A 14,753-nucleotide genomic window follows, 5' to 3' on the forward strand; every position below is an offset into this window, starting at 1 on the left:
AGCTTGTTAATAGTTTGTTAAATATTTTTTGTAATATCTAGTTTGTCACCATGTAAACAACCTCAAAACGGCCGGAGTCCGTTAAGGGTGTCCGTTATGAGCGGGAGCGGCCGTTATGAATGCCTAAATAACTATAGCAACTTTATTTTTCAACTTTTTTACAATTGGTACAATAATTAATGTTTAATGTAATGGGACACACCTTGAATTAATCAAAATTCGTATGCCTCTAGCAGATGTAGACGAGATCGAAGATGATGCTTCAGAATTTTAACACCACCACAAGCGCGATTTTGCAGGGAATAACGATGACCTCATCGGGAATATCTTGATCGCGATTTTTTATTGATTTCAGTCGTTTATTTTCAACGGAAAGTTAAGTGTTGAACAAATCTGACAAACAGCAGCAAATATAGACAAGATCGAAGATGATGCTTCACAATTTTAACACTAACACAAGCGCGATTTTGCAGGCAATAACGATGACCTCACTTCCGGACATCGGGAATATGTTGATTGCAATTTTTTATTGATTTCATTTATTTATTTTCAACGGAAAGTTAAGCGTTGAACAAATCTGACAAACAACATTGAGACAATTTTTTTTCACAAACAACGGTTGACATGAAGACGTCCTTCGCACACTTATTAATCATTCGGTTTTTTCGATGGCGTTGAAAAAATGTATTTCAAAAAGATAATTGTGAACGAATCGTAGAGATATTACAAAAACTATTTTACAATACACGTCCGTTAGGGCCTTTACTGCCTCGCCAGTATTATTCGACTCGCTCTGCGAGCTCGTCTCACACAATCTCTGGCTCTACTTCTACTATAAAATACTATTAACCCTATCAAGGAGGATTTTTATGCATCTATAGTGTGGTAATACTCGCTGCGCTCGTCGTGCTCTAAAAAACGCGTGCGACAAAATGGTGTCTTATAAAACTTGCACAATAAATTAAGTACCATTTTTTCGAACTTCTCCTTTACATACCTGGTGTTGATTTTAACCTCAATTCGCTGACTTTCCAGCCCACTTTCATAACGCAATACACACAAAAAAATAATGCTGTGCTTTTCCTAGTTCATGTAACTAAAAGTTTCAATTCATTAATATTGTAAAATTCACTACACAATCAAATCGAAATTATTACATATTTATTGTAATATTTGTGGAGCAACAATTACTATAATTGATTTCATATAAATGTTCGTCAAGTGAGCTGTGCATTTGTAAAAGCACCTTTAATTCAGTTACATTACAAAAGTCACATTTATGATGACCTTCATAAATGTGACTTTAATCCAATAAATCTTTACTTGATAAAAATACAAAGACAAAAACAAATAAGAATTACTTTAATTTAATCAGTAAAAAGACGTAACACTGCTTTTCAAATCAGCGATGTGAAAATGGACAAAAATTGAAAAATTAGTCAAATCGGGTTCGCGCAGAGCAAGCAACTTTGAAAGTCAAAGTCACTAGCTTTAGCTTTACTACCAACAGAAAATCTGATTTTCATGGCTTGCTTAGATGCACATTTATATGAAATTGAGTATAGAAGAACTTATATTTCTGTGTTTTTTTTAATATAGTCGCGGAGAGCAAGCACGTTAGAATAGACTCCAGGATAATCTTCGTGGCCACATCCGATTCCCCAAGAGGCGATACCAGCAAGAACATTGTCAATAACAAGTGAACCCCCGGAGTCTTCCTGGCAGGTATCTTTTCCTCCACCGTCAACACCAGCGCACAAAATACGACTTGTGATCTTGTCTGATCCATGTGCGCGTTTGCAATCCTGTTCGCTAACAAATTGGACGGTGACACTTCGCAAGTACCGCGAAGATTTGCTAGTCTCGTCCATCTTTCCCTAGCCGCTTACCAAGGCGGAAGTACCAGGAGGCCAGCTGGTGGTCGAAGACGGAAGGCCTATAATGGCTACGTTACTGCTCAGAGGGAAAGGTGACGCCACATGCAAAAGGGAAATGTCATAATCGACGAGTTGAGGGTTGTACTCGGGGTGTTGGTGAATGCTAGTGATCGCGACATTCCCACCTGAGTTACCATTGAACGACTTTCCAAATAAGACAATCGAAACTAAAATAATGATTAATTGCATTAAGTCGCACCAAAAACGTATTGTTTCAAATTCGGACTATCTATGAAAATCTGACATTTTAGTTGGCAGTATTGTGATTTGTCGTAACAAATGTATTTTAGGTTATAATTCAACCGAACACTGCTCCGAGGTTATTACATTTTTTAAATAATTGACGCATTAGAAACAATAAGAAGGCGGTCTAAAGTTACAGGCCAGGACACTGGCTACGTTGCCACATTCTCTTGTAGGCCTTTCCATGACCTACGATGTTCCTAAAATTTTGAAAGCAATTCGACATTTAAAATAAATTTTGACAAGTCCTTGGTCAAATTCGTCAAACTGAATTAAAAGCGCCTTTTAAGTGTTGCGTACCAAATTGCAACTCAAATTATGCGTCTTCTTCTTCAAATTACGTAGGTAGGTACCTGTATTTAAGTTTCCATCAAATGAGGGAACAAACCCAATTTGGAAAGAGATTTTAAAAATCGTGTAATGATCTGAATACATTACTTTTTCCGCCAAATATTCTAACCTGCGCAAAACGATAACAAATGTGGTCGTGATCGTCATCGAATCGGAGGAGCCCTACGTTGTGTCTTTCTTTTGGCGGAAAAAGGTTCGGAATGCAAACGATGAGGGTTCCAGTTGGAAGAGTGAAGGACGCAAAATACCTTTTATTAAAAATGCCTGTAATAACTTTGATGAAAAAAAAAATGAAACGAATCCAAAAAGACAGAAACTGGGTTTAACGAAGTACAAGAAATTAACTATGAGTTGAGTACATCACAAAGATAAACGACAAGATGAATGCAACAATATTTAAAATAACAGAAAAACGGGTACATAACAGGCAAAATGACAGGTTAAAGCTTGCAAAATAAGTGAACAAATTATGGTGCAGTTATTACAGACAGGGACGGATGAAAAACCCTCTTCAAAAACCGTATCCCAGGTATTACTCATATTTTACAATTAGTTATGACAATTCCAAGTGTAATTAGTTACTACGCGGTCAAGGTACGCCGACGGGAGCTAGTATTTACTAAATACTAATTTAATACTAAATGGTCACCAAAATTAAGAGCATACATAATCCTAGAGCGATAACCAGATATTGACATCCTGCTAGTTTCTTATATTATTTGCTACTAAAAATAACTTTTGTTGCCTAAAAATGCTATATGTTCACCAAATTGTATTCCATATTTAATTCTGAAATGATAACCAGATATTTTTATTTTTACTAGTGTCTTATATTTACACAGTAAAAAAAAACTATTTGTTTCACAAAAATACTAAATTTTTACTATATTTTATACTATATTCAATTTCAAATGGATACCCAGATTTAGACTTCTTATTAGCCTCTCATACAGAGTGTCTCATAATTAAAGCATTCCGACTCCAAAGCGTTGCAGGGAGTATACTGTGAACCAAGTAAAAACTTGTTGAAAAAAGTTTTGAATAATTCTTAAGATGATATAACCCTTCTAACTTTATTCAATACAGCAACCGCATTCCTTACCTTATAATTTTCAGATCAAAGCGTTGCTAAGATATGTACAAAAATATGCCTAGGTTGATACCAGTTCGAATTATCCGTATCCAAGATTACAAAACAATAATCTAGCCCAATTGCCGTCTCTTTTTGAACAAAAATTAAATATTTTTTCTCCCTACCGGTTAGAAATGTAGGCTGTGGATACCTCATTTGAGGTGAGAAAATTCAACTTTCTCGCTAAGGTAAGAAAGTTAATCATGAAATGTTTATGGTAAAACTGTACCAAAATACAAATGTCAAAAGTGAAATAAGTTACTGATAAATGAAAGCCAATTCAATGAAGTAAGTTGGTAGGTCAATCATATAATCTGGAAAATAAACAGATAAGCTAGGTAGGTAGATTACTTTACCCTGTTTATATCAAATTTTCGAACAAACCTCAAATCTTCAAATGCGATGACAAGTTAATTAAACAAATAACACAGCCTACTATTCAATTCTCAAAATTTTCGTTTTAATCACGAATATAACCATCTTTTTTGACTTTTTTCAACAAAGTTGTGCCGGTAGGGAAAAAAATTGTATTCAAACCTTGTTAAGAAAGTGTCCTTGCAGACCTTAGGCACTTACAAACCTCGTCTACGACTCGGTTTATAATCTTTGCCTGCGGTCTGCAAGAAACCACTTTCTTACCTTGGTTTGAAATATACTATTTTTACTCCGCGATAACGCTACTTTTCTAAGACAATTTTTTGCATCATTATTTTCTCACGATAAATAAAAATAAACGGCAAACATTCCTAATTTCTATTTGAAGAAAATTTGATACAAACTCTATACCTTCAGTATCTTTGTAAGGAGGGGTCGCCCGAATTTTATATAGTATATCAATTGTAAGAAAAATCTATCAATGTTTTATTAGGTCTCCTCTCAATAAGGACATAGAATGCAAAAGAATTTCGTAATCGAGTATCAGCCAAAGTTTTTTTTTTCGAAAACTGCACAGTTCCACATTAGCGGAAACTCAAAAAAAAAAATGTATCTACAATTATCTTGATGTTTTAAATTTAGAATGCTCTGACCAACTAATAATGATAGCAAACGTCAAACAAACGATATAACTTCTAATTTTGTAAGGTTTGGTTGCGATTTTGGGCGAATTACTGGTGTTTAATAAAATAAAGAAGAAAAAACAAAAATAAGTTCCGAAAGTGATGAAGATGATCTGCCTTTGGATGTACCTATTAGAAACGACACGAAGTGCAGTTTCTAGTTTTATCCCGGAAAAGCCTTCTCAATAAGAATCTGCTTAGAAGGATTTCATGAATTGGTGTGGCTCTAAGAAATTAAAGAACGTGTCTGAAAGTGTGATACTGGCCTATTTGGAATATAAAGCTAAGAAATTGCGAAATTGTGACCTCTTCTTTAATCAAAAATTGCTGAACGTAAAAGTCTTTTTTGTTCTAGATTGTATAGTCCTGACAAAATAAATGTGAATCCTGACTTTATTAAGTCAAATTATTTAATATGTTCAAATCAAAATGTAAAGAAAACAATAAAGATTTATGATGGAAAACAGATGGTTATCCACCACCAAAGTTGCAGGTAGAATTTCGAAAAATCGCTGTATTTATATACGTGCCCCTTTTCGAGAACGACCTACCATAAATCTTTATTATCGTTATCATGTTGTTAAATAATTTGACTTAATAAAGTCAGGATTCACATTTATTTTGTCCGGACTATAAATCCAGTGAACAAAAAACAGTCACTTTGACAACCGATTTAGGTCATGTAAATGTTAATAATTTTTTTATCAGTTTTCGAAAAAGTTTTTTTGAGCAAGTGCTTAATATAAATGGATAGCGTGAATATTTATATTTGCAGTAAAGCCGCGTAACGTGAGCGTTCCACATTTGGTGAACATTTAGTAAAATCGGTAAACATATAGCATTTAGAATGCAAGCAACAGTAAAACAATACGAAACATTGCTATTTTGGTGACACTGTTCTCATTTTCCAAAGTATCATTATTTGATGTCCACTAAGAATTTTTCATGTTAATTTAATTTTTTGGAGGACAGCGCTAGGGGTGTATAATTTAATTTGGTGAACATTATATTAATACCCAAAAATAAATAGCGAGATCTTCTCGTGGCTATGATTAAATTTCTTTATAAAAAAAAACAAAACGTAATAACGTTAACGCACAAATAATTCAATAAATTAACAGAAATTATCAAAGGAATTGTTCAAAATATTTTTCTTCGACTATTTTGTAAATGTCGCTCCGTAATGGAATTTGGTCAGGTGCTGGTTGAGCCGACAGGAACGCTATTCTGGCGACCGCTCGACGTACTATTATTCCGGTCCGCTCTAAAATATTTTTTTCACAACTTTTTCGACAGTTTAAGATATTGAATTGTAATCTATCCGATAGTTTAAAAAATCTTCCAACTTTGTTCCAAAAATGGTTTGAATATTTTCATCAGAACAAAAGTTAACAGGGGGTATAAGTTTTACCATGCGATTCCCTATGGCAACAGTTAAAAAAAATGCACTGTATACACTTGCCACCAAGCTTTTGCTTATCTCACAATTTTCCATAAGAATGATTTAAAACACCGTATTTGATACCTACTTTCTGAAAATGTAAACAAATGTCAAATTTTGACATTTGGCCTTCCTCGTGACGTCACATGCTGTCTGGCTTAAGGCCTGGAGTTCGAGATGGCAATGTTATAGTAGTCTAGTACCCTTAATCAAGTGTGGTGCGTAACTTCAATGTCACTCTCACTTACTACGAGTACGAATCAAGAATTGGTTTTTGCTTGACAATCTAAGTTTTTATCTTCTTTCGCTTTGAATGTACTATTCCGGACACGGATTCTTGGCCAACATTTTTTTGACATTTCTAACAAAAATGATGTAAACCAATCATTAGTGTCATTAATAAATTACAATTATTAAAAATCACTTTGAAGTTTTTATTCTGACATCAAAAAAGCAAGGAAATGGCATTATCGAGTCAAAAGTTGGGTTATATTCAATAAAGGCCAGTTCACACATATTTGTCAGTTAAATGTCAGTTGTGGCCAAGATTCCGTGTCCGGAATAGTACTGTTACATTTTTTAAAAAATGCAAGTTTTCTCAAGGATTCGATCATCGTGCGCACGACCTTTTCCGCCAAAAATAATAATAACCCGAATAGAGAGGGGCGAAACTATAAAAGACAGGAGAGAGTGCGGGGAGGGGCTTTTTGGGTTTTTGGTTTTTGGTCAGGGAGGTCAGATCGGTGCGGGACTGTGAAAGGGGCTGAAACGGCGAGTGCTTGAACGGCAAGAAAAGGGTGTGGAGACGTCGAGGGTCCGAAGAGGGTGAGGCTGGAAGAAGAATCCAGGAAGTCCACACTCAGACGCCGAGGAGCGGATTTGCGGATCCCCGAGGGAAGGTTCGTGAAGAACCAAACGCCGGAGTGCGGAGTCAAATTCCACGCCCGGATTTCGTCGTCTATCGTGGGCCCGAGGAAGTCCCCGAGAAAAGGCCAGGTCTCTAGAGACATTGACTGCCCCGTGACGATCAAGGCCAGGGCGATAGAAAACATTTTCGGTTTTCGCGAAGCCAGCGCGTCGTTTCAGGCAGAACGTTTTTTTTTTTGTTCGGGTTGAGTTATCGGTCTGCTGGTGACCTCGCCTGCAAACGGCCGGTCAGGCCGATAACAGTTTTTTTTGTAAAAATTCTTGTTTATTTTATTTCTTTATCTTTTGTGTCCTCGTCCGCCGCGCGACTTCCTTTTCTATTTTGAATGTAGCTTTTTTTTGGGAAACGAGGCGAGGCCCGAGGGAACGGTCCCGCCGATCGTGGGCGGCGTAGAAGAGTAGCGTCGAGGACGATATCGGGCTTCGCTTTCAGCTCTCCCCTTTTTTTTTAATTTAGTTTTTGAATTCAATTTACTTTTCGAGCGTTGCCGATAGTAATTATCGAGGAAAATGCGACGTTGGTGGTTTTTTGATTTTGGAATGGACTTTAATAACATATTCACAACAAAATTGTATATTTTAATGAAGAAAATAAATTATAAACAACGATAACACTAAACAATATCGAAATGCATAACTCATTGTTCATTTTTAAGCCTCCAAATTAAAAGATAGGACATTATCGATAAATGCCGTGAGTGTGACAAAGACAGAAGTATACACAATTTTAAGGGATGTTTGTATCGTTTCAAACAGATTATAATATAACTTACAATTTACTCTAGATGCGCCGTAGCTGGGTCGGGCAATGCGATGAAATGATTTCAACCATAAGAGTGAGAACGAGCAAATGAATGAATAACAGGTTTAACAAAGAGAGGCTGACTGGTACCACGTGACTGTGGGCAACTTTCTCAACTTATACATATATTGGCTCTTATGGGGAAATTAATAAGAATTCTTACTAATTTGTAATAAAACAACTGCAGTGAAATTGAATCAAGTTTATTAGTATATTATGAAAGGATTAATAAATTATTAATACTTCTTAGAGTGGCAGAAACGTTTATTTTTTAGAGTAAAATAACAAACATGTAAATTAAGAATATAATAATTATAATATACATTTTGCTGATGCTGAAACAAAATTGACTTTGAATAATGATGTCTAAGGGCCAATTTCATAATAAAATTAAAGTGTCTTTAAATTTTTAAAGTCCCTTTATGTATAAGAAACAGTTTCATAATCGTAGGCTTTATTTTAATGGCGCGTTAACGTACCTTTAACTTAAAGTGACATTGTAGTGCCTTTAAATAATTTAAAGGAACTTTAAGTAAGCACACTGTGGAGCAGACATGACAGTTCGCCGTCTTGGATGTGCAGTCTGCAGTGTTAAAATTTGTGATTAGTATAAAAAGTATGGACGTAATAAACAATTCATTAAGTTCATCATCATCAGAAGATGAAGAATTTTTGTTTGTCAGAAGAACGAAAGTCTACAGACAAAGGAAAAATTACTTTGAACACTATGATGATCTCGATTTCTTTGACAGATTTCGGATTACAAAAGCAACTGTGATGGCTTTGTTAAATTTGCTAATTTCTTCTAGCAATAACAATTCTTCCTCTTTTCTATAATTATTAGAGCGCATTCTCTTGGCACTAGCCATAATTATTGAAAAATATAAATAGAAAAACGCAAAAACCCGCAAAACCGACAATGTGGCTAACAATAACCACACAAAACAGAACCTTACTTTCTCACGTGGTTAACACGAAACCACAGAACACCACGAAACAAAGACGCGTAGAAGTGGATACAGTAACAACGGAAGATTCAGGCATACCAACATAATGCTCGACGGTTGTCGGAATCGATAAAGGTTACTTTAGTTAAAAAATGCTGCTATCGTTTTATGAAATGCATTTGACTTTAGTGCTTACTTAAAGTGGACTTTATTTTAAAGTTCACTTTAACACACAGGCCGTTAACGGCCTGATTATGAAATTGGGCCTAATACGTTTTTTAACCTCATTGATTTTTAAGATGTATTCTGATAGTAAAATAATATTTGCTTTAACATTAAATTCAATAACTGTAATAAATTATTATTGAACTGATTTGGTCTAAAATATGAACATTTAATTCAGGAAAATGATTTTTATATTTTTTTGTTAAATAACTTAAGTCTTATAAGAACGTTTCCAGCGAAATTTTTATTACCTACTTTTATAAATCATTTCTGCGATCTTGCATATTTCTACAACAGAGACAAACAGTTTAATTAAACCTCCCCGCTCTTTTCGACTTATTAGTCTGGAAATTGAATTTTGGTTTACTAGTTGAGAACATTCTGCACAATTAATTTTATTTTTCAGATTAGTACCTAAATACTTATTAATCAACTTAATAAGTACATAACATTTTTGTTTTACAATACAAAAATCTCCGATAATAATGCAAAATCTGGAAAAGTGCCCCGAATGCGTATGTAGCCACAAATGTAGGTAATAACATCGTCAGTATAGTCAGTGTATTTTGAAATCCTTTTGACCTAATTGCGCAAAAAAAGGTTTCAATATGATCTTCACTTAATTTGTACGTTAATAAATACAAAAATTCAATAATGAATTCTACTGAAAGTATGTTAATTATTATTAGTCCAATAAAGCCAGTTTTTCTCTTACTAAAAACCATTTTTCCACCCGACAGATTTTTCAAATTTATGATGCAGTTTTCAGCTTGGGCAAAGAATGCTTCAGTAATTTGCAGAAGAAATATTCACCTCTGAAAGAGATTTTTTGAAAGGATTCTTACTGAGTGAATTTCGGGTACCTATTATGTACCTAGGTAGGGCCGGATTCACCAACGCCAGTTAAAGTTAACTGTGGGTTAAAATATACGAAAACATTGTTATAACAATAGGTAACTAAAGGAACGAAGCATTTAAATCTACATTTAACTTTAACTAGCGTTGGTGAATCCGCCCCGACGCCCGAATAATTTATCTATTGTGCGGCAAAAGTTTACTGTTATATTATTTCTAAAAGATAGGTGTTTTAGTGTTAAAGCGATTACAATGCTTATTACACCTCGATAAGAGTAAGGAACACGCAGTTACTGCAGAAGTGCAGAATGTTTTGCCCACAGTCAGCTGACTTTTATTCGCTGTCTCACTTCTATGTAGAAGTCAATGCCTCTCACTCTACGGCGCGTCTAGTTAGATATAACGTCATTGCACTGCTCCCATTCGACCCGACAGTGTTTACCCCCACCACTTTTCGTCACACAAAAAGGTTGCCGATCAGAATTTCAAAACCCTCCCATAAAACGTTTCACTTCAAAAAAGTCACATTCATTTAAAATCACCCGGTAGTATGAAAAAATATCTACCTAGGGTTTTTTTAATTTTACCAACCTAAACCAACAGGTGCTGGTTTTTTGATTTTTGAATGGACTTTAGGTGTGTATGACCACATGGAAAGTAAATAATAAGATAGCAAAATGAGCATCTTTAATTATACACTGACCGGCAAAAAAACCGGCCACCCTGAACTTTTTTTTAAAGTGTGGTAAAACCGTAGAATCTGATGGGCTAATAGGGGGTTAACCATATTATTTTCTGTTATCTATGTTTTAAGATGTTAAATATACTCTAACACCCTTTGGTTTTTATTAGAATGTTCCCACTGCAAATTTTTCAGCAGTTTACTAAGTACTAAGTTTGTTAACAATTTTTGAAACTAAAAATCAAATAGGCTTATGTCAAATGTTTTGGAAGTGAGTTTGACGTGTTCTAAGAGTTCTACGAAGAACAATGGTGCTTTTAATGATTTTTATTATTTTTGTTACTTTTTCAAATTAAATTTATTTTCTTGTGTTTAACTTATTTTTTATTGGGTAAGTTGAGCATCCTGAGTCAATAATGAATAGTTTTTTAAATTAATACTAATTTCTAATTAAAGTAATGAATATGTAAGCATTTATTAACGATTAAAAAGAAAACAGTTCGGGTGGCCGGTTTTTTTTGCCGGTCAGTGTAAAACAGAGCATATTTAGAACAAGGTTAAAGCAAATGTTACATTAATTATTAGTTAGTCTTGATTTCTTTACCTATGTGTGAGGACATACCTAGTAATAAATACTAATTAAAGGACTCCAGACTTTTATTTTAAAACCGCAATTACATTAAATGAGTAAAAAAAAACAATTAAACATTAACATTAAAAACCTAATAATTACATTAAATTAATAAGAGAATTGATCACTACAATCACTACAGGAAGCTCCCCTATACGGGTATCGTGGTGTTTATGAAAATTTGGTGTATGCCTACAGGCTAGATGTTTCCATTTGATTAACCAACCTTGTTCACTGCTCGCGGAATTGTGATAAAACTCGTAGTCCACGATTTCACCACCAACTGGTCTACGTTCATTCAATTGCACCCGTAATTGTCGAGCCTGGGTACCTCTTAAATACTGTAGTCTTGGATCCACACTTTGGTATAAGACACACCAGGCCCGGACTGGGACCTGAAACCGGCCCGGGCATTTTATAGACAATCGGCCCTCTGAATCTCCACAAGAAAGCAACAAAATAACTACAAAAAATGTAAATTTTGTATCATATTTACTGTCATTTTTAACAATTCAAGTTAGTTAGTCAATGACTTCTGAAGAAGTTCACTGCTTTCAGCTACTTTATCAATAATTTCGTCGCAATCTAAATTCATCAACAGATCCTTTTCTACCGCCATTAACATGAAAGAATTTAAGTAATCGGAAGATAAGGTGCTCCTCATGCGATTTTTTATATTTTTTAGGGTAGAAAAGGATCTTTCACAAGCAACTTGACTCAATGATAACGTAAGCAGAAATTTGAATGCTAGTCCAATTAAAGTGTAGGCATCGGTCAACAGGTTGAATCTATGCAAAATTTTGAAGCAGCAAACTGCGCAATTTTTGCATGTACGGCACATGCTACAAACATTTCTTCTTCTTGGTTTTCTAAAGACATTTCGTCATTACCTTCAGTATTATTTCCTTCTATTAAGATTTTATAATGTTTTAACTCAGTAGTTTTAAGTTTATCCCAATGCAATGGTAAATTTTTCAATTCTGTCCGCAAATTTTCACCTGTAGCTGTTTTATCAAATTTTAACAAGTGTCTACTTAACTCATCTAGTTCACCAGATTGAAGTTTATTATTGCGTATGTCAGGGAAACGTTTTGGATCTAGACACGAAAAATCAGCGTACAATTGTCCATTTGCGAGAAAACGGCGATCCATGCTTTGAGTAACTGTATCAAAAATAATATTATGAACATTGATCTTGTATGCAGCAAGTGCATCAGAGATAACTTCATCCTGTGCCATCTCACCTGGCATCAATTTTCTTTTTCTAACTCTTTTTTCAGGAAACTTTGATTGGACTTCTATATCGAAGTCTTCAAATTTATTAAACTCTTCATTGGCCCAAGAAACAAAATCATCCGTGGCTTTCTGTATTGCATCAAAATCTCTCGCTATTTTTTTTTAGTTCTGAACAGATTTGTGATACCATATGATAGGCTTTTAATATATCTAAACCCGAGGTTTGCAGATACTTTGAGAGGGGTGTAGTAAGTTCAAATATTCTTAAAAATATTTTGGCTGTGATCACTGTTTCCTATTTGCATAATGATTCCAAGTATGCTATTGCTTTCACACGGACTTCTGGCTTGAATTTCAGATTTTGCTGTATTGTGGCCAAAGTTATTATAACTGTTACATATAAAGCAGAATCAAAGTTTGAGAATGAACCAAAAATTTTCTTCAAAGCTGTGTCTTTAGACCACCAACGTGTTTCTCCAATAGTTGAGAGATTTTTAGTATTTCCGTCTTCTTTAGTTTGTTCCCAGATATCCATACGTTGATAGGATTCGCGAAGAAATATCGCCACGTCATTCAGTAAGCTAAATAATGAAGCACTTTGAATTACAGCTTTAGTAGTATCTCCTAGTACTAAATTTAATACATGTGCATAGCACCAGACATGGATTTGTCCTGGAAACTCTTTCGAAAGCCATGAAGAAAATCCATTATATTGACCTTGCATGTTTGCAGCCCCATCAGTCGAGTTACCGATGCATTTTGTTATGTCTATATTAGAAGATTTTAAAACCGAATCGACCAAGGAAAACATATCCTTCCCGGTTGAAGAACTACATTCTACAACAGCGAGAAGTCTTTCATTTACACAATTATCTGTCACGTAGCGTACAATAATTGAGCATTGATCTTTACATGAAATATCTACTTGTAATGAAAACATACCAGCTGCTTGTACTTCCGTACTAATATTTCTTGCGATAAGTTGACCAATTGCTTGAATAATCTTATTAATGGTTGATTTGGACAGAAACGTTAACAATGATCCTCTTCCTCTGCCTTTACCGCCTTTTTGGGAATTTTGAGAGCCATGAAGTTTTTTACTTTTCTCAATACAATCTTTCAAATGGTCTTTTAAATTTATATCATATTTACTGAGAAGAACAACGAGTTCCAAAAAGTTTCCATGGTCTACGGACATGTTCTCAAGGCTATATGCTGCTTCTAGCTTATCGCCTCTGTAACTTAGTCCTCGTTTTCCAATAAATTTGACAATGTCTATTATCCGCTGTAAAATTTCTCTTCTCTTCCTTACTTGTGCTCAGTGTAGGGACATTTGATTTTGAAAAAGTAAATTGTCAATATCTGCGTTGTTGGATCTTAAAAAGTAAGCTTCCGCACAAGCGTTTCGGTTTTTTCGTGTTCCTCGACTCTGAGGTGAACATGTCTCCTATCTTTCATTCCTCGTAAAAACGGACCTGAGCTGCTATCAGGAGTTGTAGAAAATGCTAAGCAAACTGAACAAAATAGAGCACCTTGTTCCTCACTATAGGTCAACCACTTGCGTTTGGACCCATCTTTGCGATATATGGCCCTTTGTAACACAGGATCACTACTGTCTTGGTTTGGATGATATTTAAAAGAAAAATCGAGTTGTCCTTTTTTAGGATGCTTAAAATAATCAAACGAAACATCTAAATCTAAATGGCTGTCATCTTGTTCAGTTTGTTGCTCGCTTGCAGAAGGATGAGGAGGATCAAGGGCAGGGGTATGCGCATGGTGTGTGTTCACATTCTCTTGTTCAATTCCAATATGATCATGTAACTGTTGCCCAGTACATGACAGTTCTTGATATTGAGACAAAGTGTTAATATTAATTACTTCAGTTACCACCTCCGCCACTGCATCAGATGTAGATGTAGACGAAGACGACGAACACTTGAAAACACTTGTCAACTTGACACATTTTTGACCACTGGCTTCCAAAAGTTTTTGTTTCTTTAATCTGATTTTCTCTGCCCCCCCTTTGCGCTTTTTTTTGTTGTTCATTATTCAACTCACTAGTCACTAGATACTAGATACTAAAAAAAGTATTTATGTATTCATGGTGTGTGTTGTGAACTATATTAATTTATTCAAAAGAAAATAATGCTTTGACAAACATACTAGTAGATAAATGTAGGATAAGGTACTCAATTAATACTTACTCAGTACTCACTCACTTAGTTGTTGCGCGCACACGGAACGATGTCTTTTTAAAGTTTATAATATAACACTATTTTTTTTGTG

The 14,753-nt window shown here is 34.8% G+C and overlaps 1 pseudogene; it reads right to left on the minus strand.

Moving 5' to 3' along the window:
- Positions 1-2,143, minus strand: LOC138126747 (trypsin-7-like; annotated as a pseudogene).
- Positions 2,144-14,753: the final 12,610 nt, after the last annotated feature.

The sequence above is a fragment of the Tenebrio molitor genome, chromosome 3 (genome assembly GCF_963966145.1).
Source record: "Tenebrio molitor chromosome 3, icTenMoli1.1, whole genome shotgun sequence".
Classification (NCBI taxonomy): Eukaryota; Metazoa; Arthropoda; class Insecta; order Coleoptera; family Tenebrionidae; genus Tenebrio; species Tenebrio molitor.